The 27,983-nt window shown below is 41.1% G+C and overlaps 1 protein-coding gene across 19 annotated transcripts in view; it reads left to right on the forward strand.

Annotated features, from left to right (window-relative positions):
• The window catches only part of ZNF644 (zinc finger protein 644), an 83,946-nt gene that overhangs the window by 13,619 nt on the left and 42,344 nt on the right, over positions 1 to 27,983 (forward strand). For 2 of the 19 annotated variants that reach the window (XM_054833162.1, XM_054833173.1), the window contains exon 1: positions 15,467 to 15,536. The exons of 6 other annotated variants lie outside the window; for them this stretch is intronic. The gene's annotated coding sequence lies outside the window, so the exon portion shown is untranslated. Of the gene's footprint in view, positions 1 to 15,052; positions 15,089 to 15,466; positions 15,537 to 15,591; positions 15,808 to 16,055; positions 16,177 to 16,487; positions 16,677 to 27,983 lie in introns of those variants that run through there. 11 more of the 19 variants (XM_054833169.1, XM_054833175.1, XM_054833161.1 and 8 more) reach the window with 9 other exon arrangements.

A 27,983-nucleotide genomic window follows, 5' to 3' on the forward strand; every position in this document is an offset into this window, starting at 1 on the left:
CTCAGGGGTAACAAAGAGCGAGAACTGTCTGAGCAGGTGCAAGGTAAATGGGATGGCCAGGAGGATTCTCCTGTGGTGGGGAAAATCTCTGCACTTCTCTCCTGGCTGTGAGTGAGCATTGGCAGGGCAGGGCTGTCCTGCCTTCCATAGAGGCGAGCCCTAGGGCACCTTGGAGGCCTGGGGAAGCTGTGGAGGGTGGCCTGGGGCAAGGACATGTCTCCTGTCCCAGGCTTTGCTCTGGAGGGAGGGAAGGAAGAATGGGAACAATCTTGTCTGAGCCTGATGGTCTGCACTGGCCTGCTTGGATTCTTCACCTTCCAAGGCAGGCTTAAGTCAAAAAATAGTACCAACAATGAAAGATGGTTTCTTTGGTCTGCACCCAAGTCCCACCAGACAGAAATATTGGGGCACGTTACATACACCCCTTCCCCAGGTTCAGTTCACCACCTAGCAAATCATTTTGTTCTTGGCAGTGGATTGGTAAAGGGTTGCGTTTCCCTCAGTGAAACCTGTGTCACTGGAAGTTTTCGAAAGTTTGTCACTGGGAAAGGCCTTGCAGCTGAAGTCAAGACCTTTCCTTCTGCTGGGACAGGGAGAGGTGAGAGGCGGTTGTGAAAGTGGAGCAGGTCCCTCCTGCCAGGTGCTGCACCCCTCAGGGGAAGCTGGGGCTCTCAGCGGGGAGCATGTAATGGGTCCCTGGCTGCTGCTTCTGGGTCTCACAATGCTCTGTCTGTGCTGTAGTAAAATCAAGGCACTTCTTCATGTTTCAGGAAACAATGTATTTTCAGTTTGACTTTATTTCTATTCTGATATTCAAATTTAGATGTCTGTAGTTTGTGAAAATAGTCAGTGCTTTACTGTCTACAGGAACAATGCTATTGATCCCTCAACTCCTAACTGTAAAGCATTCATTTGGCTATACAGCTTTTAAAAATGTTATCAATGAAGCATGTGAGACAACCTCCACAGCTGGAGTTAAGCACTTCCACGTGCTTGCTGAATCAGGGACCAAGTTGTTAGAGAGATCTTTCAGGACTAACTGGAGATCCATAAGAAATTGTCTCGACTTAACCAAGCCATCATATTTCTCTTAATCACTACTACTACATCATCTTTTTTCTTTCACTTCCTTCTTATTCATGCTTAAATGAGAAACATCTGTTTCCATTTTTCACATTGTTCTGTTATGTGACTAATGATATCAAACATCTTTTTTTTTCCTGCACTGTGAAAGAATAAATTAGTGTTAAGTTTTGTGAAGTGCTTTAAAACACTAAAGCAAAACATCTGTTTCAGCTGCAGGTCATTAAGATGAAAAATCCTAGTCAGTGTGCAGTGCAAAACTGCCAAAAAATTTATCAGCCCAAGTGCATTTCCTTACCTGTCTTTTACTGTAACAACTGAAGATGGCAAAAGGATTGTCTTCAGGGATGGAGCAATTAAAAGTGCTCAATGCTGTAATCCACAGCAGTACCTTGTAATAATGAATCCTGGTCTGATCTGGAGACACCTGGAGGTTGCTCTGGTGTCACAGACTTCAAGCAGAGAGTCTCCTTGACCTCCACATCTTCCAGCCAGGCACAGCATTGTGCAGGATTGCCTAATCCCCTGTCCATGTTTGTGTTACTGAACTTCAGCTGAAAATCCCTCCCCCTGCCCCAAATCATTTAAGATTTGGAGATTGTTTTCAGGGCAGGTGGCCAAAGTAAAGCTCAACTGGCAAGTCTACTTTACAGGTGAACTGAGATGGTCTTTATGTACCGAAGCCCAAATGTAGACGTCTGTGCTCCTCTGTTGATAATGATCTCCTTTGTAAAGCACTTTGAGGTCTAGAGATGAAAAGCCAACAACTACCCCAGAGCTTGGCTATTAATAAATAAAATAATGAATAATAACAACAAGGAGTGCGTTCACTGAATTCTATAGGAAATGCCAGACCTTTAGGGCAGGTCCTGGCAGGCAGGTAATAGCTTACTCCTCCAAGAGGCTGGGTCCACCATCATTTCCTTCTGTCTTGAATTAAAAGGTCCAGATCCTTTCTAAGTGTAAAGGAGGTGTTCAGCATCTGGCAGGAGTGAGCTCCAAGACTGGATGGGGCTCTTCTAGCATTTTAAGAGGAAATACTTGTTTGTTCTTCCAATCTGCTAAAGCAGCAGCCAGCGCAGTGTTGAGCAATTCTACGGCACTGTGCTCATACCCTCCCTGAAGCAAATGAATGGTATGGTTTAGGGTCTCTAGCAGCCCTATGCACTTTTAAAAATAAGTATTCTGGCTCCCATTTGATTTAAACCCTGAGTTTTTGAGACAGGAGACTGTATGTATGTTGCTGCACTGGATCTGTTCACCTGCAGCTCTCCCCACCCCCAGTTTATGAGCGTGATTTCCTTTGATGCACTGCCCTGTCACAGCTTGGCAAGTTTCCCAAGACAATCCATACCAGAAAGGAGAATATGGCTGCTGAGCAGCGTAGACAGGAGAAATGCCTTATGTAACAGATTCATTTAAATACTATGAAATGTTGAGACATGTGAGACCTAACTGAAAGCAAAATGCCGCCCTTAATTTCTAGCATCAGTTCTCCTGCTTGCCCTCACCATCATCAGCATCTAATAGTCACTGACTGTCTCCATTCATGTCTCCATCTTTTTCAAGAAACTGCCTGCGGCAGAATGTACAAACAGCTTGGCAAGCAGTTTTAGGGGCAGGGGTTTTATTTATTTTTTTTCCTCCTAATTCTTCATGGTCCACATGAGCATTTCCCCACTAATATGCCTGTGGCATCATTAGGTGTTTAATGAGAGTGACGTTGCCTGAATATTATTGTTTTTATAGCTCATTTTGTTTTGACAAGTCTTCAGTTTTGTAGCAGTTTATAGTGTGCAGACTTCTTATATCTGACTTTTAGAATTTATAGATATATTTATCACAGATGTATTGTCATAAAACCTGAAATAATGAATTGTCAACATTCGTTATGTTCAAGTGCAATATATGTTCAACACCATAGTAGTTTAATGACATCAATTAATTATTTTAGTGTATTTCTTTTGTATAACTGAAGCATCAGTATTAGTCCAATAATGGCCAAGTCTCAGGTAGCAGTTCAGTGCAATTCTGCAAATAAACAATCCTGTTTGGCTGCTTTTAGCAGCTCTCTGAAAGTCCAGCATGGACTCCAGCGGGTCATGGATCACAGTCTTGTTCCTCTTCTTCCTCACATCCAGAATCTTGATCATTATATGTTGTGCTCAGACAAAAAATGCCAGCATTGTACCTGCAGAAAGCAAAGCTGCTAAAATTAAGTCTTGACTAGATGCATACAATGTCATTTTACCCCCTGCATTTTGTCTACATGTTGGCTGTGCCATATCCATTTCTTTACTGATTAAGTTAAATGGATGCAGTTTTTGTGTACAGATAAGACCATAATTCTTACTTAGGAATATGCCATCTTCATTTACCACATCATGTGGATGATCAATGCTGAGCAGTGCATTTATTCAACAGCTGCATCTATGCAAGAAAAATGGTGTTATTTTTAACACACTAATGCCCATTAAGTTCTCACTTTTATATTACTTTCCAAGTGATTTTACCTGGTTTAGGATGCCAGTGCCTGTTGTCTTATTGCCACAGTGGCAAAATAGATCCAATCCATTCTTTTCTGGCTATGACCCTTTAAAATAACTAGCCGCTGTCATGAATTTAGCTTGCTTGCCTTTACTAAGATGAGGAGAGTTATTGTGGAGAAGGACAGTGAAGGTACTCTTGCTCCTTCCTTGCGTAAAGTGTGTCCTGCATGACAGTAAGGGGGAAGCAACTGCATCTCTCTGCGGTCCTTTTTCTCCTCCCACCACACCGCAGCATCACTGCACAACCATTTTGCTTTTGGGATTGCCCATTGCTGGTGAGATGCTGTAGGCCCCAGAGGTCTGTGCCTCTGTTCACGGCACAGCTGCAGCTGGTGGAGCTGCACAGCCCCGGGAGCAGACGATGTTAATAAAACTGTAATTGTATACATAGCTGCTGTTTCAACTGTTCATATCCTGGCTTCCATAGTCTCTATTTTTATGCCCTTGTTTATATTTAATAGCAGTTACAGTGGTTAACTGGCTTTATTCTGGAAACCTTGACATTTCTCTTGCCACTGCTGAAGCTGTGAAGATCAGAAACAAAGATGTGCCTTTTTACTCTGTTCCTTCTGATAGGTTTTGTCATTTGGCAACTGTTGTTCTATTAGACTTTGCAGAATTTGGACAGGATTCTGATCTCCTACAAAGTGACACACACACTTATTAGAATGCAGGAGCAGGTTGGGGCCTTTTTTCTGATATACCATGCTGGGTGCCGTGCCTGAGAAATTAGAGTCTGTCTGTTGTTATGTGACCAAACAGCTGCAGGAACTTCTAGTGCTTTTAAACACTAGTAAAATGAAAATCAAAATAATATTCCCATAAAGCAGAATGTAAAGCACAGGCTCTCCTTCTGCAAGTCTCCCAGGCTCTAGAAGAGTATGATCAAATCCTGACCAAGCCAGCCCTCTCACGCTTGTAGTTCCATTGGAGTAAAACAAAAAGGAGAAATTTTGGATTCTTCTACAAGCTCTTTCATGATAGTTCCTATTTCCATAGTATCTTTTCAAGCCCAGCCCAGTGTAAAAAAAGAAAAAAAGAAAATTGCAATTTCTAAATTAAACGAAACACAGGACTTGAGATTTTTTTCATTCACTGTCTCAAAGGCATATTTTTGAAAATCATATAACCTTTGGAAGAAAGGATCCCATGGTTAGGATGCATTGCAGTTGATGTTGATACATACTACATTTTGAATAAAGTTATTTTTCCTTTTAGCTGTATAGGTAATCACTCACATGGCATTTCCAAATAAGGAGTGGGGAACTCCCCAAGCCATTTAATTTTCCTGCTCCTACTGGGAAATGGGATTTGTTCAGTCAGCCTCCCCGCAAGTAAAATATCCTCATCCCACTCAGAACAAAAGAACTGCCAAATGTAGGGAGGCCAGCTAGCTTTGTCCTTCTGCCCAGTAGAAGTGCTCCTATGCTACCATTAAGGCTCTATTGCCTGAACATCGTGTGCCCGCTGGGGCTCCCTGGGACTGCCCCAGGTAGGATGCCAGGGGAAATTCCTCAGAAACCTTCTCTGATCCCACACACACACATACAGTCTGGACCATCTCCACTCCTCAGTGCCTTTCCCTGGAGCACCCCCATACCTGACCAACAGAGCCATGTGGCTTGGCCCTTACACTACAGCTCTGCACCTGTATGTGTCCTATACCTGCCCAGACCTGTTCAGCACCATCTGGCCATGCAGCCCTCTGGTTTACAGTGACGTGACCTCATCACCTCCCCAGCCCAGCGCTCTCTGCCTGGCCCTGGGCTGCTATCTGCAGACGCTTTGGCCTTCTCACAGCTAGTCTTCCTCCACCCTTGGGAGGCCAATTTTCTTGCTTCTGTTAACCCAGAGGAGGAGCGGTCGCCTTCCTTTCCAGGAGGAAGAATGACACCCTTCTCCATATTATCTGCAAAGCAAAAGGAGAGCACTACAGTCTGTTTCTGAAGTGAAGGCCTGAGTGGGTCATCCCAGAATGGACTAAGAGACCATATTGGCGCTGACTATCTCAGGGTAAGGGATCAACAGGCTGCTGCAGCAAGATCAGACAGGTGGTGATCAGTGGGGCTTTTTACAGAAAGGTAGGGGTGTGCAGGTTGCAGGTTGTATGTGATACAAATGTGCTGATGTCACGTGAGTACTAGAAGGGCCTCACATGGTGTTCTGCTGATGTTGTGGTATAGATGTACCTCATTTGCTGTGCCATGCAGATGTGCCTAAGAGATCTAGAGACCTAACGCAGCCTGTAGGGACAGCCCCTGTGCAGCTACCTTGATGCCCAGCATCTCTGCATTCAAGGGCTCTTCCGCTAGCTGTTCCCCCCAAGCTGTACTTTGCAGTGATCTTTTTCAGCAGGAGGAATATAAAAGGGCCAAGGTTAACATATGCCTGGGGTTAGAAATGATGGCTCCATGTCCTCAAGGTTCACTGTCATTTCCAGCCCTGCCCTCTTGCTAACATCAGGTATCTACCCCCTGAACTACTGTGAAGCACTATGATCTCCTGTTGGTGGGTCCTACGCAGCAAAAGCAGTATGTCCACTCAGATGGCATTTTCAGCCTCTCTGCTCTCAGCGTGCTGGAGAGCTGTGGGATCAACACAAGCTTTGACAGTCAGGCATCATTAATTTTCCACAGCCTACTACTTGAAACTCCTGAAAGGACAGGCTGTCACTGTTCCTCATAGCCCTTGCTGGCCTGAACAGCACTGGAGTGCTGCGTGCCTCAAGCCACTGCCCTCCTTCCTTGGGCCTGGGATTTAAATTCTGTCAGGACAAAAAAGAATTCTCAATATATAATTATTTCTTTTTAAAGGATGAGATAAGCTATAACACAATGATGGAAGTGATCGCGTGCAATTCATGCTTAGTGAGTACCCATTGTCTTAAATTAATCCTAGTAAGCACTGTTTTCCCCAGCATGTGCCATTTTAACAGTCGTCGTGAAAAGCTGTGCTTCCTAATGTATTATCACAAATGTGATGACACCCTCCTCTTTTAGAAAGCAAAATTGATAAAATGTGACAAAAACATGGTTATTGCTTATTCGTAAATGGGATACTTACATTGATTGGGTTAAATGACTTGCTGATTAAGACGTCTACATGAAATATTAAACCTCCATTATCCGTCTCCTGTTAAGATTCAGAATCAGGATTCTCTTTTGTGCAGAGTAAGTAAAAACTGTTGTGCTGTTTTAAAGCAGAATATAAACATTATAACTCAAAGCCAGAGGTATATGTGAATGACAATTCACACATAACTTCTTAAAAAGGAATTTTAATATGCTTGGGATGAAATTAGGGAGGCACATCTGATACATTAGTAGATAGATTTGAGTGCTTCCTGAGAGTGTTCAGACAGCTTCTTTTGCTGAAATTCCCAAAATGAAATTATTCTGCTGACTGTTTCTGCTTTTACAGATACTCCATTTTTACTCTATGAATTATCTGCATGGTCTAACTGAAAATACACTTCCAAAGCCTTACCGGAGTCCATTTCCACACACTGACCTATGAACACATTGTTGGAAACCAGAGCCAAAGGCTGTGAAACTGGGACAAATTGTAAAAGTGAACATGACTGTTCTAAGTTTCTTCATTCTTTCTTTTGTTTGAGAAACCTCTACTCAGCATGCATTCCAGAATACTGAAATAACTATTCTACAGTTATTTTAAATATGTAGATTTCTATTACTAGGAAAATTAGTGCTAGAATTTTCTTTGAGCCTGGTTGAAAGCTCATTAAAGTCTTTGCAGCTATTTCACTGAGCTTATAATGAGACGTTTTATGTTCCTACGAGCTTCACACTAAAAGCAGTAGTATTATAATACAAGATCTGCCTGCAAATCCCAAACCTAAGACAGTATTTCCTGAACGGGATAATGGCAAATAAACTGCTGTTCAAAATAATTCATCTGAGAGCTTAGGTGGGATGTGATCTGGAAATACTGGATGAACAAGAGACAAGCAAAAGTTTTAATATAGCTTTGATCATTGCACTGAAGATACTTTTTGGCACATGAGCGGGAATGGATGTGGCCAAGCTGGAGAGATAGGAGATGCTTCTCTTCTGTTGGTGTAGAGGCAGGGAAGTTGGAAAGAAAGAAGTAACAAAACTCGTATTGTAATAACCCTAGGTTTTAACTTGCTCTTTTCATTTCTGCCAACCTACCACACCATATACTGATTCTGTACAACCACAGAATCTGATAAATAATTTTTCAAAATTGCATATTAACTCTAAGACTGTGTAGAACTGTCACAGTTTTATATAGTTTTTTTCCCCTTCTTTTTAGGATTCAGTTACAAAGATGTCTGTTTTCATACTCTGAAGATATATGCTTATCTATACAGTACAACATACTCTAAAAAAGCTTTTGTAGTTTTTTTAAGCTTTATCTCTGATGTTAGAAAACTCAGCTATATTCATAATTAATTGTCTTGATCAAAACCAAACTCCTTACAATTAAGAAACAAACAGAAGGTATGGCATATCAAACAGACTTTCTGCTGCTGTGATCTTACCTAAACATAAAATAAGCTTCTCAGTACTTACACATTAATAGTAATAAAGTGGTTTTTTGCTTTCTTTACTTCTTCTTTAAATATGATTATTATGTCTTCCTGTACACAGACCTCTGGTGCTTTACAAACAAACAGTAATTGTTTATGTCAAGCATAAGGACAAGAAGGGTGTATGTCCATCTGACTTCATGAAAGAAATCACAGTTGCTGACGTAGTAATTGCCTACTGGGCGGAACAGTAGGAAGTTGAGGGGAAAAGGTGGCGGTTTGAAATCCTGCCTGGTATGTAGTTATATTAAAGTACTGGCAATGACGTCGATAGCTGAGAGATGCTGTTCATTTTTCCAGTGCTGCTGAAACGTATGGCGCTTGGTTCTAAAGGCAAAGGGTTTTGGTGAAGATGTCTTCACTTGGACCTTTGTCCTGACTTCTATCTGGCCAGATGGCTTTGAAGTACAGAAATGGTGGGGGTTGGCTGCCAAAACCTTTTCCTTTTTGAGAGGGTGTTGAAATGGTGTTTGGCTGAGGGAGGTGACTTTCCCTGTGTTGTGGTACCTGTGTCCCTCACTGGGACATGTAGAAGTCACAAATTTGGAGATGGAGTGCGCCTGAAAGGATTATTGTCACTAATTCCTCACGTTAACATTGCTCAGGTCTCTAATACACGCTATAGGCATGGGCGTGACCCTAATGCTAGTCACAGAGGTAGGTGTAGTGAGAATTGGGGTGTGACACAACTGGGAGACCAGAATGTGGCACTCGACAGGTGTAGTGTAATTTCCTTCCCATCAGTAACACTTTGCCAGCATAGGGCAGTGATGGTGAAGGTCAGGCAGGTGGTCAATAGTGGTAGGAGCTGGACTCTTTTATGCCCTGTCCTCTACAGGAATATGTTGTTACCAGCGTGACACCTGAAACAGGGAACTTGAAAGAACTATCTCTGTCTTCTCTCTCTGTGTGATTTTGGCACTATAATGTGAACTGAATCATCAGACTGGATTAGGCAGAGCTATGATAATTTATACCTATTATATCTAGGTACTTTCCATCATCTATTGAAGGCCAGTTTATTGCCACAGCTTTCTTCCTCTCCCACTAAATTATAATTCGTCAGCAGACTCAGGAAGAAATTTGTTATGGTTATGTTGCTCATAGCATGCTTTCATATATTAATACTTCCTGTGTGTGATGCAAATGGCAACCCTCCAAGGCAATACATTGTTTTTTATAAGAAGGTCAACGCTATACTGTATGGTGGTATTCTCCTACACTAATCTGCTTTCTTGTGATCTCTGAATTCTGCGAGACTTGAGATCAGTAACTTAGACATGAGAAGAGAGATGTCAGATCCTCCTGAAGGGATCAAAGATGTAGGCTTACCTATCGTCTTTTTAATTTGGGATGAATTAGAATAACACAAGATAAAAGAAAATAAGCATAAAGACCAAGGTTAGTTAATTACTATTGATAATTAATCCAGGATTCGGTAATTGATAATGTTTATTATGGTGGTACCTGAGGAGCAGCTAAGAATGGAGCCTCGCGTGCCAGGCAGACAGTGCTGCCCCAGCAGCTGCTCCTCTCTAAGCAGTGGCAGATGACAGTAACACTCTGTAGTGGTGAGACTGAAAACAGGAGACAACTGTGGGAGGCTGAGTAGGGAGCTGCTGCCCTCCTGACAAAAGCTGGTTTGTAATTGCTAGCGCAGGCCTAGCCAAGGGGAGTAGGTCTAAGCAGCAGACATGGGATTTTCCTACTGGTGCATATGGACAGAAGCCTGGCAATGGGCAGACAGAGTGCCAGTTGTCTTTATTATGTAATGTTGGAAATGTTTTCGTAGCTGGGAGATTTAAAACCCTTGTAACAGTACGACACTGGCAAGCGCTAATATTTCCCTAGGTAGAGTTTCTAAATATCCATCCATTGCAAAATATTTTATTTCAGGATTAACCTTACATTGGGATTACCATTAAGAGAGACATAGGTTTAAATGGCGTATAATTTTACCTATACATTCTTATTGCCCTCTTACTGTTTTACTGGCAATTCTAAAAGTTTAATTGATACTGACAAAGATGACTAGAATATCTTGATTTGTAGCAGAGATTAACTTTATATTATAAATAAAATATATTTTTTGTTCTGTCTGAAAAATAGACAAGACTAGACAATCCTCTTTAATTAACGTTGACAACTGTATTTCAAAAGAGCCTGTGGAACAAGCAAGCCAACAAAACATGAATCAACAGCTCAAAAAAAAATTAAGAAAAGTAATTTTTCCTCTTTCAATTTTACAATGTTGAAATAAATCAAACTGCTCCAATTCATTCTGTTATTAGTTCTAAAATTTCAATGGAAATAACTATCGATTGTTGAAATAACCAGTACATTGAGTTCCTAAATTTGATTATATTGGTGAAATGAGTACTGTATCTTTGTAAGAAAGGCCAAGAAACCGGAAACATCTCTGTAGGATGAAAAGAAAAACTCTGTGGCAAGTTGAGCAATAACACACAGATATCTTTCACATCATGTTTCTGGGGCCTTGTTTCTGTAATTATGAGAGTCTATGGGCAAGGACAAGACAAACTTTATAGGTAAAGGTAAGATATTTTATTAAAACAACCATCTTAGCTGAAAAAAAAAGTTGTTATGTCTTGGGTACTCAAAAACTACTCTACTTTTTCAGTTTATAGTAGTAGATTTAATAAAAGATGCCAATTTTCCCTAAACCTCCCATTTTTGTCTGAAATTCAGACATCAAGGATGATTTCAATTTTGAAAGTATTATGGAAGACAAAATTTGCTACCAAGGGCTATGGTATAAAGATGAGATCAAAGTAGTAAATGGAGAAGGGACATGGATGGGATAAATGCAATGTATGCATTACCTAAGTGCATTACTATTTTGAAAATCATACAGGCTTAAATTGTTGTACAACTAAAAACTATATAGTTTAATCTTTTATCTGTTGTTTTGGTTGCTATATACAGGATAAGCAGAATATTTTGTTATTGAAAGAAGTGTGTCAACTGAAAATGAAATTTTCAAAGAATGATGCATACAGTGGATATATTTCCATGGTGAAGCTTTTTGCATAGAGTTAATGAAGTGCTTGGGGTCCTAGGGAATAAAAGGTACTATATAAATGTAAGAAATTATCATTAAAAAGTTTTTCCCTCCAGGCATTTGGGATTTTGCTGTGTTACAAGGAGGCATTTGTGATCTTCTTTCATTCAAAATGCTTCAGCTTAGACCTGCTCCAACTCTCCCTCTGCAGCTTCAGCTACAAAAATGTTTATATGAAGAAACAGTTTCTAAATTGGTTTCAGTTAATTATATTTTGCTGCTAACATAAAAGAGCCTGCCTTGGTTTAAGCTTTTTATAACCATTTTGAAGACCAAGAGGAACTAGGTAGCAACCTACTCTCAAGAGATTTTCAAATGCTGTTTTAACCATTATCAGGCCTTCTCTGCGTTGGTGGAGAAATAATACAGGATGGAGTCAGAATTCCTGGAAACAAAAAGCCAGCTGTGCAAATCTGGCTTAATTTTCAAGAATTGTATCGTGTGGTCCTTTACTGGCTGCACACGTTCTTTCACTGATCTTAGAGTGCCTTACTGGAAGCTGGTCCTAAAATTTCTATTTCATGCACACATGCAATCCCAATTTTGCATCATTTTGTGTATATTTCTCAAATCTTCTTAATCCAACATGCAACCTTTAGGATTATCTACTACTTTGCACAGATTATAACCATAAGTGGCAAAACTGGTGGAATTAGATATCAAAACAAGAGTTCTGGCACAACTGGACATAATCTTTTTACCGCACTGCCATTCTGATAAAATGTTGCAGTTATGTGCTCAGTGAATTCATGCCAAACATGGATTTTTCTTCAGATCCACAGATTGTGTAGATCATAAACATAAACATTTTTTAGAGTCCACTACTGCTTATGGAATTGGGCCTTTTAGCTCAGTAGTAAGTTGAGGTATTAAACGAAGTGCTAGATATCTTTAACCTCTTAATAAAATTGTGAGATTTGGCAGCATAACTAAAGTTCAGATTTCCTTACGCTAACCATTTTACATGTTCACAAATAGATGTGAAATGTAATAAAACACTGCATCATCTTATCTAAGTTAATGCTTTTATAGAATTCGGTGTTTTCCTTCAACTGTTAATTGCAGAATTGAAGGAAGAATTGCTGTTGCTGAAAAATTATCTGCTAGGGGACAAAATATATGTAAGTGTGATGACCTTAAAGTAATTGTGTGTAATAAAATATATGATATTCAGCAAGAAGCATAGGGGTAGTATTAATATTTGCTTTTTTATGTTTTTATTGTTTGTATTTTGGTTAGCATGGAGTACATATGATGAGGAATCTTAGAAGAAATCTGTGGATTGTACGAGATTATAATGTTTCTTGTGTTTAAGAGCAGTGGAAAATGGTCCATACATGCTCCAAAATATCAGAACTTGATTTTATAAATGTATCTTTTCAGAAAACAAGCTTAATTCTCAGAAGAATAACATTAGCACTCATTAGGGGACTGAGTGCTTTAGGGTACTGTTAATGAAATTCATAGCCTTTTGCCTGTGGGCTATCAGTTTGAATTCAGTCTAACTCAGTGGAGATTAAAAATTGGCCTATTTAATGGCCTTTTAGTCATCTCTAATGAGATGAGTTTGGTGGGTCTCAGTCCCATAGCATAAACCATTCGCAGTGCCTTCTCCTAACTGGCAAGCTCCAGAGAAATCCCAGAATTTAATGGATTCTGGGGAAAATTACTCTCTGATATAATGAAAAAAAAACAAAGAAAAGCAAAAGCCTTGATTCACACTGGTTACATGAGCACTAACAGACACACTATTTTTAAATGTGGAATTTATAGTGATATATAAAGTTTATAAATTAGCAAATTAGCTGAGCGTGTGACATACGTTGGCACACAGCTATACAGAATGTAACATGACAAAGACTGCCAAAGGGGATATCTACTATACCTGTGCATAAGATCACACCAACACATGCAATGTTTTAATGTCTCTGGGATTCATTTCTATCAGAAAAAAATAGGATCAGAACGGGTATCTGTATAGTAACTGCAGTTATAGAAAATTATGGTGAAAACAATGATTGCCTAGTCTGCCTCTGTTGCTTCACAGCAGAGTCCAGTGCTTCTAATCTTTTTTTATGAATATTTAACTTAGTCTTAAAAAATATTAACAAAGTTTCCAGAACCATCTAGAGAATATATACGTTTTATTTATCCATATCATAGTAAAACTTTTCCTAATGTCTAACCTAAATTTCTTTCAGTGCAGTTTGAAGCTGTTAATTTTTGCCCTGTCTGCAGTGGATTTAGTGGACAATGTATTTTTCTCCCCATAGTCTTTTCTTCTCTAGACTAAAAGGTCTCAAGCATTCCTATTTTCAATTAGGGTCATGTCTTTTAAAAAATTTCTTTTTTTCTCCCCTTCCCTGTAATCCCTTCTGTTGGACTTTTTTGAAAGAAATTTTTCTTGAAATGCAGAGCCCAAATCTGAACACAGTATTACAGCTGAGGCTTTACTAGTATTAAATGAGAATTTCTTTGTATGTCCTAGATATGACAGTTCTGTTTACACATCTCTCTGTACTGCAGCTTTTTGCACAACAGTGTGACATTGTTGATGCAAGTTCAGTTTGTGATCTACTCGGATCCCCAACCCCTTTTCTGAAGGGGTTTATTAATCTGTTTCCAGTCTTGTAATTGTGCAATTGTGATATTCCTACTTAAACATTGAAGTTGGCATTTGTATTTATTCAATTGCATCCTATTTCTGCAACCAGTTTGTCAAGAATGTTTTGAATTCTTTTCTTGTCCTGCAACACACTTGCAGCTCTGCCAGTTTGGCATTGTTGGCAGATCTAATCAATGTAAACTGTATTCTGACATTCACATAATTAGCCTTGGTACCACACTCAGGATATACCTACCTCCGAGGAACCATATTTGCTATATCCTCCTTTTTTTCACAGTGAAGCATCGCTGATGTAGTTTTGCTTCACTGCAGTAATTTCATTATATATCTTTTGCTTGCTGAATTAAGAGTTCTGAGATGGTGTCAAAAGCCTTACTTAAGTCATGCCATAGCAGATCTAGCACTACTCCCATCCACGGCCCATTATACTGTTGGAGCATGGGATGAGTTTGGCTTGATATGATTTTCTTGACAAATCCATGTTGGCTGTAACTTATGACTTCATTAGCTACCATGTACTTACAAGAAGTGTGATTATTTGCTTCAATACTTTTCTGGGAATAGAGGCTGGAATGATTGACAGTTCTTGGCTCTACCTATCCCCTCCTTTTGAATTATATGTGCTATGTTTTTCCTTTTCCCTGAAATCTCAGTTGTCTTTGTGAGCTCTCAGTGACGATTGCTCACACCTCTAACGTTGCCATAATCAACTTCTCACTCCAGTATGAAATCCTCCGGGCCTAGCAAATCCGAAGAAAAAACCCAAATTTCTCAAAGCAGTCTCTACGCGCTTACTACTCTCCCCTGAATCCCTGCCCTTTGGAATCGGGGTTTGCTATCAGAAGCATTAATCTGGAAGAAAAAATGGCACCGAATGCTTCTACTTTCTCGGTGTCACCTCAGAGCTTCCCGCCTCCCTGAATGGGCTGACGAGCCCCGGGCCGTCTCGTCTCTCCTCTCGTCGCTTCTCTGCTCTCAGGTTTCCCGTTCCCCTCTCACATCGTTCGCCAGCCGCGGCTTGTCGCAGGAGCCTGCCTTTCTCACTGGCACGGCCAGCGCCTTTGTACGGCTCCTGCAGCACTTGACCTAGTTTTCCACTTTCTGTGGGAAAGGCAGCGCCAAGCAACTGACGCTCCGACGTCCCGCTCCCGAGCGCGCTGCGCGGCTTGGCGCAGGTGAGGGGAGGCCGCGCCGGGCGGGCGGCAGCCGCGCTGGCAGCCTGCCTTCTGAAGAAAGTAAGGTCTTTTAGGAAACCGTTCCCCCGCCTGCGGGAGGCATTTCCGTCCTGTGCTCTGAGCCCTGCCGGAGCGACCTGCGGGGCCGGGGCCGCCGCCCGCCCTGCGGGAGCCGCGCGCGGCGATAACGGCCGCACACCTGCCACCGGCGAGAAGGGGGGCGCGCCCCCTCCCCTGCCGAGCGGCTCGCTGAGGGAGGGGGCTGGGGAGCGCCGGCGCGGGAAGGCCGCACGCATGCGCGCTCCGTCCCCCGGGACGCGTGTGCGTGTGGGGCTCTGTGTGTGTGTGTAGCCGCGCGCGGAGTGGCAGGGGGTCGGGAAGCTTGCGTGGTGACGTCATGACGCCGCGTTGGACGTAACCCCGGCGTGACGCACACCCCGGCGAGCCCGTGAGTTTCCCGTTATTTTTTTTTTTTTTTTTAAATGCCCTCTCCCCGCCCCCCCGCGGGCCGCCGGGAGGGGAGGGGGCGCGCACGCCGCTCCGCACGGCGCCGCGTGGGGCGGGGGCGGTGCGGGCTGAGGCGGGCGCGGCGAGCCGGCCGCCCTAGCGGCGGTTGGCGGGGAGGGCGGCTCTGCCTCCATCCTGCCGCATCGGGGAACATGGCGGCCGCCTCCGACCTGGTGCGGCACCGCGAGTCGGCCGCAGCCGCCCGCGCCGCGGTAAGTGGCCGGGCCGAGGCGGCGGCGGTGGCGGCGCGGCGGACAGAGGGCGGGCGGGCGAGGCGCTCCCCTCCCCGGCCTTCCTCGTCGCCTCCCTCCGTCCCCGCCGTTGCCCCCTCCCCGAGCCGGCGAGCGGCCTCCCCGGTGCCCCGGCCGGGCCGGACACAAAGGGCTGTGCCGAGGAGGGTTTTGTTCGGTCACATGAAGCGGCGCAGCCAGTGAGCGCGGACCTGGGAGGGGGGAGCGGGGCCGCCGCCATTGCCAGGCGCGGAGGAGCTGGGCAGCCCGGTGCCGCCGCGGCGGGGCCTAGGGCGCGGGGAGAGCCGCCCGGGGCCGGGCCGCCAGCAGCGTGGGGCCGCGGGGAGCCAGGTAATGCCCCGCGCGGCGCCGCCGCGGCTGGGGCAGGAGGATGTCGCCGCTCGGGGGTGGCCGGGGTCACCCTGGGGGGCTCCGGCAGGCGTTGGTCCCCTCCCGCCGCCTGCCCCGGCGTGCCAAGGCGGCGCGGCGCGTCCCGCTGGGCGGACCTGCGCTCTGCTTCTCGCCGCTTTGCTGCCGCTCGCCTCCCTAGTGCGGGTCGCCACACATGCTGCCCACCCGGGCTCACGGTCAGCCCGGGAAGGGCTGCCTGCTGCTGTCCTGGGGCAGGAATAACCTGCGATCCCCTTCCTCCTCTTCGTTCTCTTCCTTCTTGGCATGAAGTAGGGCGGCTCTGAAACGCACGGTGTTGTTACAAAGGGCTGGCAAGTTCCTGGCCCGCCGTGGGACTGGCCGGTGTGTCCTGCCTACCGAGGGCAGTGCCGCTCTCTGCAGTGCGCGGGGCTCCGGAGCCGGGGTGGCTTACAACAGCGAAGGAAAAGTTAACAGTTCAGGTATCAAAGTCGTGTTCGGGCTCCCAGCTGCTTCAGGGTTCAGCGGTTTCTCTGACAAAGTTTGTGTTACATCGGGTTGCGGTGATGAGTGTCATCTTGACCACTGTGATTTACCTGAAATTTAGAAAGTCTTTTTCTTCTTATGGCTTGTATGTAACCTTCAGCATAATGGAAATGCTTCTGTTGGGGTAGTGTAGGCTATAAACTGACAAGTCACGGTGGTAATGAAAAACAAGCATGGTATATCAAAATAGGTTCCCATCAGTGTTGTACAACTCTGGCCCTTTAAGCAAAATCTCATTTGCAGTGATATTCTGATTCTTCCCCCCCCCCCTTCTAACACATAATTTAATTATGAAGATTGTGTCATGGAACTTAGCTTTCAGACGCATATGGGGAATGAATGTGCACCAGATTTTAGAGTAAGAAGCCATTTCATGTTGTAAAGATTAATAAATTAACACATGGGACAAACACTCTTAAGAGGCTGATAAGCACCTCTGGAATTCCACCACAGAGTTGTACCTGTTACTGAGAAGTTTGTGCCATACATTTATTTTTTTTATACAAGTTGCAAAATAATTTTTCATTCAAATCATAAGACAAATCTCTAAAGAGAAGATTCTTCACAGTTGAGAGGGAAGTGCTTCAGAGTTTTGGTAACTTAGTGTGATTCTTCTGTGTAGAATTCTTCACTGCCTGGCTTGTGCAGGGCGGGTGATTTGAGGGCAGAATAAATGGACTGATTAGACGATGTAAAAGAGATCTGGAGAAGCTTTTAGTGGGTCACTTAGATGCAGAGAAAATGCAGCAATTCTCTTATTGGAGAGGAGTTTTAAGTAGAGTGCATGGAGGAGCAGTGCAGTGTGACAATCCTATTACACTGACTTATAATCAAAGCTGATGTTGCAAACGTGTATACTGTAACTGCAGAGGGATGCGGTGCAGAGTTACAAAAGAAATACAACCAGAATTGAAGCTAATAATCTTCAAAACATTGTCTTAAAATAGTTTCTTCTCATGTCTAGCATTCATTAAAATTGAATTTTTAATTAAAAAAATTACCCAAGGAATAGGAGTTTTGTGGAGAAAAAATGTTACTGTTGCCAAAGAAACTTTTCTTTTTATAGATATATTTTTTCTTTTGTTTTCTGTAATCTGTATGATATGTTTTATATTAAAAAAATCCTTGGCAAATATCATTGTTAAAAAATCGGAGCAAAGGTGTAGTACTCTGGTGGTTTTGTTTTTTTGGTTTTTTTTGTTTTTTTTTTAGTTTCATTAAGTCCAGCATCTAGTTTATACTGAGTAGGACTAGAAGGAATATGCCTAGGAAAGTGTGTATGAAAGTTCTTGAGTGAACACTGAAAGAGAATACTGCTGTTTTCAAATCTCAACGGGTGACCTGGCGAGTAGGAGGAAAAGGCACTGATCACTTAGAGCATCGTTGTGAGGTTATTTAGTAAGGCAACAATTGATTGAAATAGGACCATCAGCAATTGAATAGGCAGGATGTTAAACAACAGTGGCAATGCCTTCCACTTTAAAATAACAGTGTAGGCTGAATTTCAATATGGAGGCTGAATTCAAGGGTTGTCAGTGGAATTTCTTGTGGAATAGTTTGTGCTGATACTTGCAAGTATGAGCAGAACCTACTAGCATGTACACTTTTTTAATTCAAGCCTTTTGAAGTCACTTCTGGAGAAAAGGGAATTGAAAAGGGAATAAAATTCTCCGTAGTAATAAAACACACACGCTTGCACACAGTTATTAATTTCAAACACTTTCAGACTTTTTACCAGATCAGAGAACTTAAAACTGGAAAAAATACAGAATGTCACTTGCTATGCAGTTTCACCTGAAGCTGGTTTGAATTAAAGGTCTTTGAACAGTTGCTGATTGGCTGCGTTTGTCTGGCTAGTTGATAACTCATTTTCCTCATGTTTTTACTGTTTCAAACAACTTTTTGTCTTAAGCAAAGTTCAAGTGATGAGACTGTTAGAGGACTGCCTTAAGATACTTTATTCCCTCTATTTTAATACTAACTGCACTACTCTAATGTTACAGTTATTCTAAGCCAAATTGAATTAGTTCCCTCTGTGCTCTGGATTGTGACTATACTGTATTATGTATTCAGAAATTGGGAGGAAAATAATTTCATAAAATTAGGTTACATCTGAACAATGTTGCACTCACTTAAATTGACTTTGAGACTGGTTTAAGTTGGCCTCCAAAGCCTGATTTCTTTAGATGAAAATAGTGTCCACCCAACTTCTGAGTGTAAAGAAATCACTGGTGAAATAAACCAAAACAAGTCTGTCTTCTCTAAAAATATGTTCATTTATCTTCTTGAGCACTCTAAATATAAACTGATTTTGGGGTAATTAACATTTTTTCTTGCCCCTCCCCTGCCCCCCCAGTGTCGATGCAAACTTCAAACAGCTACTGGAAAAAGAGCTGAAGTTACCCAAGGAAATTGTGAATGCTGGTCATTCTATCTGATATACATAAAGATGGGTTAAAGGATTTCATGTAGTTTGTACTACCATGCAAAAATACCCTTTTCATACTTAATTTTTAAAAAAAAAAAAACAAACACTTTCATGCTTGTGTACATTGTGTCCCTTAAATCAAAAGTTGTGTCAGTTTGTAGGAGTTGTTCACACAAGCAGTGATAGTAGAAAAGTCATGCCCATGTTCTACAGAACTGTAGAAAAGCTTCTCTTCGGTAGGGAAGGGTATGAAATGCTAACTATGACTTCCCCAGTTACATAGAAAGGGACACAAATACAGTGCATCTCTACAGTGCAATAATACTGTGAGATTTAATTTGATGCTCAGTTAACAGCTGTCTGTCAAGAAAGACCATGTAGTGAGTTTGCATAAACTTCTAATGTATATTTTTTCAAAAAATTGAGAGGAGCATGACAGTCACAGGATCAGTCATACTACCTAGTATGCGATGCAGTGTCATGTAATGAGTATTTCATCTTGGTACAAAGCCTACCCAGAATTCTATGGTATTTACTCGTAAGTGGTGTTGCTTCATTGGAGACCAAGCTTTTTTTTTAATTTAAAAGTAAGGAGATAAAATAATCCAAATAAAAATGCGTATGCAATTGTGCTGCATTTCTGTCACTGTTCAACTGTACACAGCAGCTGTTACGTTGATAAAATGTTGCAGCAACGCCCTTACATTGCCAACGAGGTTAAAGGCAGGGGGAAGACAGTGGCTTAACAGTGAGTATGCATTTTTTGATTTTGGTTACACTAAATATTAACTCAGTATTTCTGAGCAAACGTGGTAATACAGAGTACTCTTGCCCCAGTAGATGTAATCGTGATACTCTTGGTATGGGAATTGCTGGTTTCAGATATGACTAAATCCAGCTACTGGAAATGGTAAATCTCTAGTTGACATTTATTGATTGATACTGAGTGCTTAATTTTACATATAATTGACTAGTTGAAGGATGATAGGATATTTAGCAATTCAGTATTTCTCAAAAGTTAATCCAGAGGATGCGAAGTTCATGCTCAAATCAGAATAAAGGTCAGATTGCTAGGCTTTGGAATATTTCAGGCCTATTGTTGGTGTGCAACAACTATTTTCAGTATGCTTAACGTTGCAAGTTAGATACTTACCACACTTATAAAAGCTTTGGAGACTGGAGTACAGTCTTACTCTTTTCTGAGTGAAAATAAAAAAGGTTGAAGTTGCAGTCTGAGATATTTGCAATCAGATTTTTTTAATAAAGGGACATTATTTTGTGAGTATTTGAATGATTAGATTTTTTGCTTGCCTTAAATTGAGTACTTGATAATGTTATAGTCTTCACAAAGCAGCTGGAGGGTGGAAAGGATGTATCATGGGAAACAGGATGGAAGGAATTGCAGGTGCCTTACTGATTTGTCCAATTGTAGCTGAAGACAGGGATGAAGATCATTGTAACTTTCCTGGTTTCTGGGCCAACTGTTTGTACTCCCTTGTAAAAATACTTTCCACAGCAAGGTGATAGAACACAAGCAAAACAAGGTACAAAGTATGTCTCGTATAATTTACCTTTATGTGTAAGCTTTTACCTGATATGTCCTATTTTAGTTTGAGTGAAAGAAATGAAAAATTTCTTAACAAATGTAATCATTGTAATGTTGAAAAGTAGTAATGAATCCCTCCTGCCTGCCTCTTCACAGAATAATAATTTGGTGTGTTGATAACATGAGTTGTGCTTTGTCCCATCTGCTTTCCCAGTGGGGCTCTTTGATGGGGACAGGGATGGGTTTTCCACCCAGGTTTTCCTTCCAGAAAAGGCATACAACAGGAGGTCAGGGGACTGCTTTTGGAAAACTGTTGGTTATGTCTGCTTGTAAAGCATGGCAGCTCTGAAGCTGCTCCTTGCTGCTGCTGGTAGGAAGTGGTAGGTATCTGTTTCTTGTCTGGCTGCAGTCAGTGGGGTGAGGGGTGGTGGTTATGATGGGGTTTTTTGTTTTGGTTTGGGTTTTGTTGTGCTGCTTTTCATAGAGTGTTCTAGTTGGTAGGTTGATTGTTTTTTTCAATTTCAGTTTTTGTCGTCTTGAGTGGCTGTCCTCTGAATATTTCTGCCATTTGCTTCTGATTCGCTCAACTCTCCTAGGAGCACTAAGTGATATAATTCTTGATGACTGCTTTTTGAAAAAGCCCTTAATGTTTATAATTTTTGTTGCTGATATTTTTCTTCATCTTCAAGTGTAGGCACATAAACCAGTTTTGTGGCTGTAGAATTTCAGAAACTGTCTCTGATACTAACTTGATTTTCCAAATTTATCTTTTTCAATCAGAAAAGGTAGGAACTTTATAGAATTTATATCCTAAAATTAGGCTCCCAACCACCAAAACAGTTGTAGATTATTGAAGTATGCATGGTATTTATGATTATTTTGTTTGCAAATAAACCACCTATTCTTACGGATGTTCTTAGGACCCTTCACCAACGACACTAGATTCTATGTTCCCCTGTGACAACTGGTGGGGAGGAGAGAGAAGGGGAGTATTTTTTGCAGGAGCTGTTTTTTGTTGTTACCATAAGGTGGCTTGGTATTAGAAATGGTATTTTCAACAGAGGACAGCCTTTGCCTGAAAAGTTCCCATATAAATAACTTTGTTTCTTCACACATAAGTGCTGGTTGTTGTTGTTTTAATACCATAGTTGCTGTGAGTGTATCTTCTATGATAAAGTTTTGATTGTATGTGCTATCACAGGGAGTGGGAAGTGACTGTTCTGCAGCTGGTTTCTCCCAGCTCTCCCACAGTGAAGTAGGTACTCTGTCCTCTTCTGCTTCCTCTTTTTTTTAATATATGTATTGACTGAGAACAGAAAATAACTGCATTATATACAAATTGTAAGGAATGTTAGAACTCTGAAGTTACTTTAAGAACAGTTTTTCATCTTTTGGGCAGTTGAAAACAAAATACTGGTTAGCACTCCCTACCCAGGTACCTATTAACAAAAAAAAAATTGTTGTGGTAGTTTTCTTCTGGGGGAAAAAGGGAGAAGATAAATTGAGGGGACGTGATGGTGAATTAACCTAGATAGGTTGCGATGAAAAAATTTGGAGGCTTTGGAGCAATTACAGAATGCGAGGGAGTAGAGCTTGCATGTCTAGTATGTGAACTGAACTGCTGATGAAACTGAGGTGGAAAGGTTGCTTGTGTGGTACATAAACCAAAGACGACGGTAGATACTGTCTATTGTATATTCTTTCTACATCTTTGGTTTGGGGAAACCTCTGAAGGTTTGTTTTGTCTGACTTGTTTTCTTGTAAGTGCTGTGGGATAGTGATTGTTTTTTCTGTGTCCTTATAAAGCCTTGAATGTATTGGACAATAGTGACACATGTTGTGATGAGAAGTGGTAGACTTGCTGATGAGCTGCTTTAGCACGGATTCTCACAGAGCTTTCCTTTTGTTAATGTTTTGAAGTAAGGTAGACACATCAGTGGTATTCAGTGCTGTGTTCCTGTAAAGGACAAGCACCTGTTCCCAGACTTCCTAGGTGGTGAGACTTAATGGCTAAGTTCACTGTGATTCTCACTGCTACACATGTGGCTGAAAGTGCTGGTGAGGGAGAGGAACAGCTTGTCCAGAAAAAAGTTGTTCCCCAGGTCTACCTCTCTACTGTTATTGCAAGAGTGCTGTTGCTTTTCACAAATTTACCAGCAGTAATGTGCATTAATAGGCATTACATATTTCTGCACAAGGGAGAGAATCAAAACCAGAAAGGATACTTGGGAGAAACCATTCAGGTTCCTGTATGACTGAAGTGTCATACTATTTCTAAAAATACCATAAAGGTACTGTGATACTTCATTTTTAGAAATGTCTTTTAGACACTAAAAACAAGGTGGGAATTTGCCTTCCATTTTTAGTCCAGTGAAGTTCTAGCAGAGGTGAACAGAGAAGATGATGTGCAAAAGGTAGTCTAGCAAGGGTTTACATCAAAAACAAACTGATCTGGTTTTCGGCTGGGATAGACTTAATTTTCACAAGAAGCTGGGAGGGGATACAGCCAGGACAGGTAACCCAAACTAGTCAAAGGGATATTCCATGATGTCATGCTCAGTTTATAAGGGAGAGCTGGCCAGGACAGGCTGGGCATTGGTCCCAGATGGTGAGCAAATTGCATTGTGTATCACCCGCTTTGTATACTCTAAGTACTGTTGCTGTTCTTTTCCTCTTCCTTTGCTGTCCTGGTAAACTGTCCTTATCCAAACCCACGGGTTTTACCTTTATTTTCCGATTCTCCTGCCCGTCCCACCACGGGGATGAGGAACGAGCAAGCGGCTGCGTGGTGCTCAGCTACTGGTTAGGGCTAAGCCACAATACACACACAAAAATTGCAATGTTATAGTGGGAGGTTGTTGGGATTTTTTTGCAGGAATTTTGTGTGTGTGTGTGCACAGTTTGTGTGTTCCTTTGCCTGTATATCCAGATAGATCTTTATAAACATTTACATAGAGACAAACAATTAAAATCTTCTTTATGGTTTTCCAGTGTAAGAGTATTGTGTTATGGAACAAGATACAGAGTTCTAAATTAAGGCTAAATTTTGGGTAATGCATTGACATTTAGTAAGATTGTGAAGACATCCAGGTTCTGTAGTCTCTTCTGAAGTTCAGCAGTGTCCATTAGGGAATTAGAGAGATGAGTTGATACTTTTGCATAAAAAGTACTATCTCAGGAGAACATTTCTTCATGTCATGGTGAGTTGGGTTTTTTGTCTGTTAAACCATTTAGAGTAAAGTGGGTTTGAGTTTTGTGAGGTGATCATTTTGGTGTTTAGGATGTTAGGTGCTGTTTCAAATTAAGTTCTATTTCATATATTTCAAATAACTTGGCTTTAGGTCCATCTAGTAAGGTGAAGCATGCTGATGCATACTATTTTCAAAGGATGTAAATATAAATGAGGGAGGATTAATTAGTGATCCCTTGTGTTGTGGTTTCCATGCTCATCTTAAAACAAAGACTTCTTCCAAATTAGTAATATTAATACTAGGACCCAGGGTGATTTTGTTCAAAGTAATCTCTCTGTGACTTCACTTTCATTCTACCGAATAGTTTTACCTTAACTTTTCCTTCAGGTTTTTATGTCATCTTCTGGAATGCCATTTTCATCAGGAGAAAGTGCACTTTTTTTAATATTCTTCAGGTTTTCTGTCACTGTAGATTCATTAGCATTTCTTCCTGACCTTAAAGGAGATTTTAACATTCAGAAATGAAAACCAAAGCTGTATGATGTTAATCAACAGCTTATTTTAAAGAATAGAAAAATATTAGTGTCACCTGTTGTTACCAATACTTCTCTATTCAGAATTCACACTTTGGTTTTAATAGGACAACCCTATTAGTGTAAAAAACCCAACCGACCAAATCCCCCCCCCAACAGAAAACAAACAGAAAAAAATCCCACCCCAAAACCCCCTCACCTTTTCTTTAGTGTTACCTTCAGTACAAATCTGAGTGATTTATGACTTCCTATACCTGATAAAAAAATAAAGACACAAATATCACATTGTTTTCTTCTACATATTGTAAATTCCCAGCAATTTTCTCATAGGATTAAATATAGTCAAGGAATAGCTTTGGTTAGGGTATTCTGAAGTCCAGTTTTGGAGAAGTTGATCTGTGCTGTAACTTCCTTTGTTTTCTGTTTTGTTTGTTCTCTGGATTTTTTTTTTTAGTTTTGTGAATCTGGGGATAAAGACTGGTTATTTCTTAAATTTGTAGTAATAGGTATTTCTGTACTTTTAAGAGTTCTGGAGAGTAGTTCATGGCTCTTACTTTCTCTGAAGCTGTTTAAAGTTGATTAAGTAGAAATTAAGTTCTGAGCGTTTTTATCAGAATTGCTGTGATTAAGTATGCTTCTATATGTTCTCCATGAACATAAGTAAAAGTTTCTCTCTCTCCTTTAATTCATTTAAACCAGAAGATTTCACGTTCATAGATATTCTCTAAGCATTTAATGTTGATTACAGTTTCTTCAGTGTTCCAGCCAAAACCAAGCACAAAATACTGAGGCTAACCTTGAAAATCTAACTTGTATGTTTACAAAATTCCTAATACTGAGCTAAGATAGTAGCTCTGGGGCCAGTCAGCAGGCAAATAGTCAACCCTATTTATGAGCCTAAAAGTAGGCACAGAACCTCTGTTGACGTAGGTGACTAAGTTTTTGGACGTTAGTCAACATCTGTGTGAATTTATGAAGCCTTTGCAGGAGATAATCTGGTGGTTGTTTTAACTGTGAGTGTCCAAGACAATGGCAACGTTTCCTTTACTTTAGGTGCTCACTGTCATTTGTTTTAAGAACCTTTGTTATTAGTGCAAATAACAAGCTGTTTACTTGCTAGAAGAAAATATTTCTGTCTCAGGGTTATGTGCTTTTTAAGGTGCAAGGGAGGTGTGGGAAACATACAGGTTTCTTTGCCTCGGTCAAAAAACTGTCATTTGTCTCTGTGTTCTGAAATGGAGTCATTATGTGAATGGCTTGTGCTACAACTTCTTTGGGGATGTACCAGAAGGATGCTTTCCTGTAGCCAGAACATGAGTATTCGCTGCTGTAATTCATCATGTGATGGAGACATCAGCACTTCTATCATGAGATCAGTATTTCATGAGTGGCAATGTGTGATGCATGACCAAAATGGTGGCAATGAAGTGGCCAAACATGTGATATGTAATGGAGTTTCTGTTTAGTGGTGTGGCAGGTATGTTGTAACCCTTAAATATATTTGTTAGAACCTGTATGCCTTGCCTGAGTTTATTGGATGTGTATCATTATAGCTAGCTAGTGGAAACTAGGCCAGAAGGTATGTATTTGCAGGTGTGACGAGGCAGTGAAAACCCATATACTTTACTATGTGTATGCAAATGAATGGAGGTCTCTACATGAAATGTTGCATGCTTACACCTGAAATCCCAGATATATTATTACTAAAAAAATACAAGTTGGAAGGACTAAGTTTGTCCAGTGGCTGTCATGTCTTTGGAAGAATTAATTCAAATAGTGAAAGAATCAAAGATAGAAAGTTTTTGCCCGATTGACGGCTAAGCAAAAGGAGGTGAACACTGGAACAAAGTCCACAAGCATTTAAAGGGTTCGAGTTGGAAGAGGGAAGGATTAATGCAGCCCTAACCTTGAAGTAAAGCCTGCCTAGGACTGCTATACCATCTTGCAATCTGACATGGAGATTCCATAGAAGTTTATTAAACAGTGTAGAAAGTAGATCTCTAGGTACCGCATAACTTGGGTAGATCTTGAGAATATCTGCTTCATAGCAAAATGCTTTTCATAGAATAATTTTTGAGCAAAGGCTTAGTAACTTTACAAAATACTTGGAAATTATACTGTAGGAAACAGTCCTGTATGGTGATCAATTGTGTTAGTAGTAAAACTTGTGGACACTGACTGAACACAGGGACCATGAATAGAAGCTTGCTAATGAGACACGGATGTTGTGTCAAGAGCTGATCTGTGGTTGTGGTGCTGGTGAAGTGTGGCTGGTTTGATGGCATGTTCAAAATAGTAACTAATGGTCTCAAACTACATTTCGAAGAGGTGTGTGGAGGCATTTGCCCCAGTGTGCTTGCCAGGTGTGGTAGTATAACCTGGGTTACAAGATGTGGATTGTTCCTATTAAAAAATAAATAATAACAAAACCCCAACAACAACAAACCCCAAACAACACCTAATGCAGCTATCTAGCATAAAGATGTAAAAATAAAACACAATTGGTTTAATTATGTTACATTGCTATAGCTTATCTAAAGTAGGAAATAGGTTTTTCCTATTTATGTAGGTGATGGACAATGTTGAAAGCTTAAAGTGCCACTAAACCAAGAGTGAACATTGAGTAGCTCAGTGAGGAATGGATTTTTACTTATTTTAAAAATGATTTTTCAATAGCTGTTAAGGTGATAGTGTTGACAACATATTCTAACTTTATTCCTTCACCAAAACCAATCCTTTGTCATCAAAAAGCAGGCTTTTACAAAAGGAGGGAAAGGCTTTACGTTACTGGTTATGTGTATGTGACTTCCTAAAGTGATTTTTCATAGATCGTAAGTAATAGTGTATATACAAACCCAATTAGAAAGCAGAGCATTTTGTAGCTTCACTTCAAATCTGATAAACAGTAGTTGAATCCTGTTGTATAACATATATGTATATTTTATTTGGACAAAAGTATTGCAGGAAGAATGTCGGTACTGGAATTTTTATTTTTAGGTGAATATTTTATATGGTTATTTTCTTCATACTGGAACATTCATTGTAGTGACAGCTTAGTGCTCTGATAAGCAAGCGGGCTCTCTGCGAGTTAGCAGCGGTGTTTGAAGACGCTCATACTCTGTCCTCTGCTGGAGGTTACCTTCATTAGGGATATCAGAAGAAAATGTCAGCCACACCAATCCAGAGTTCAGCATAAACCTACCTTCATTTTAACCTTAAGCCCTTACATATGAGATATTTATTACTAGTTTATAAGCAGAAGTTTACAAATACTAAAAATGGAAATCTAAGTGTGCATGAAATATCTAGGAAATTTTTGTTACGTTTTACATGCATAGAAAATACACTTCCTCTGAGGCTATGAACAAGAGATTCCCTTTCCTGCCATGGTCTACGGGAAGTGTCAGAAACATGGTCTAGACAGACAACAGCAGGCATTAGAGCACATGATCCCAGCATAGCTGCCCATTCAACTGGAACAAATTTGTGAGGAACTGAATTTGGACTTGGGATCCTGTTTTGAGGGGGTACTTCTCTGCTAATGC

The sequence above is a fragment of the Grus americana genome, chromosome 8, assembly GCF_028858705.1.
Source record: "Grus americana isolate bGruAme1 chromosome 8, bGruAme1.mat, whole genome shotgun sequence".
Taxonomy (NCBI): Eukaryota; Metazoa; Chordata; class Aves; order Gruiformes; family Gruidae; genus Grus; species Grus americana.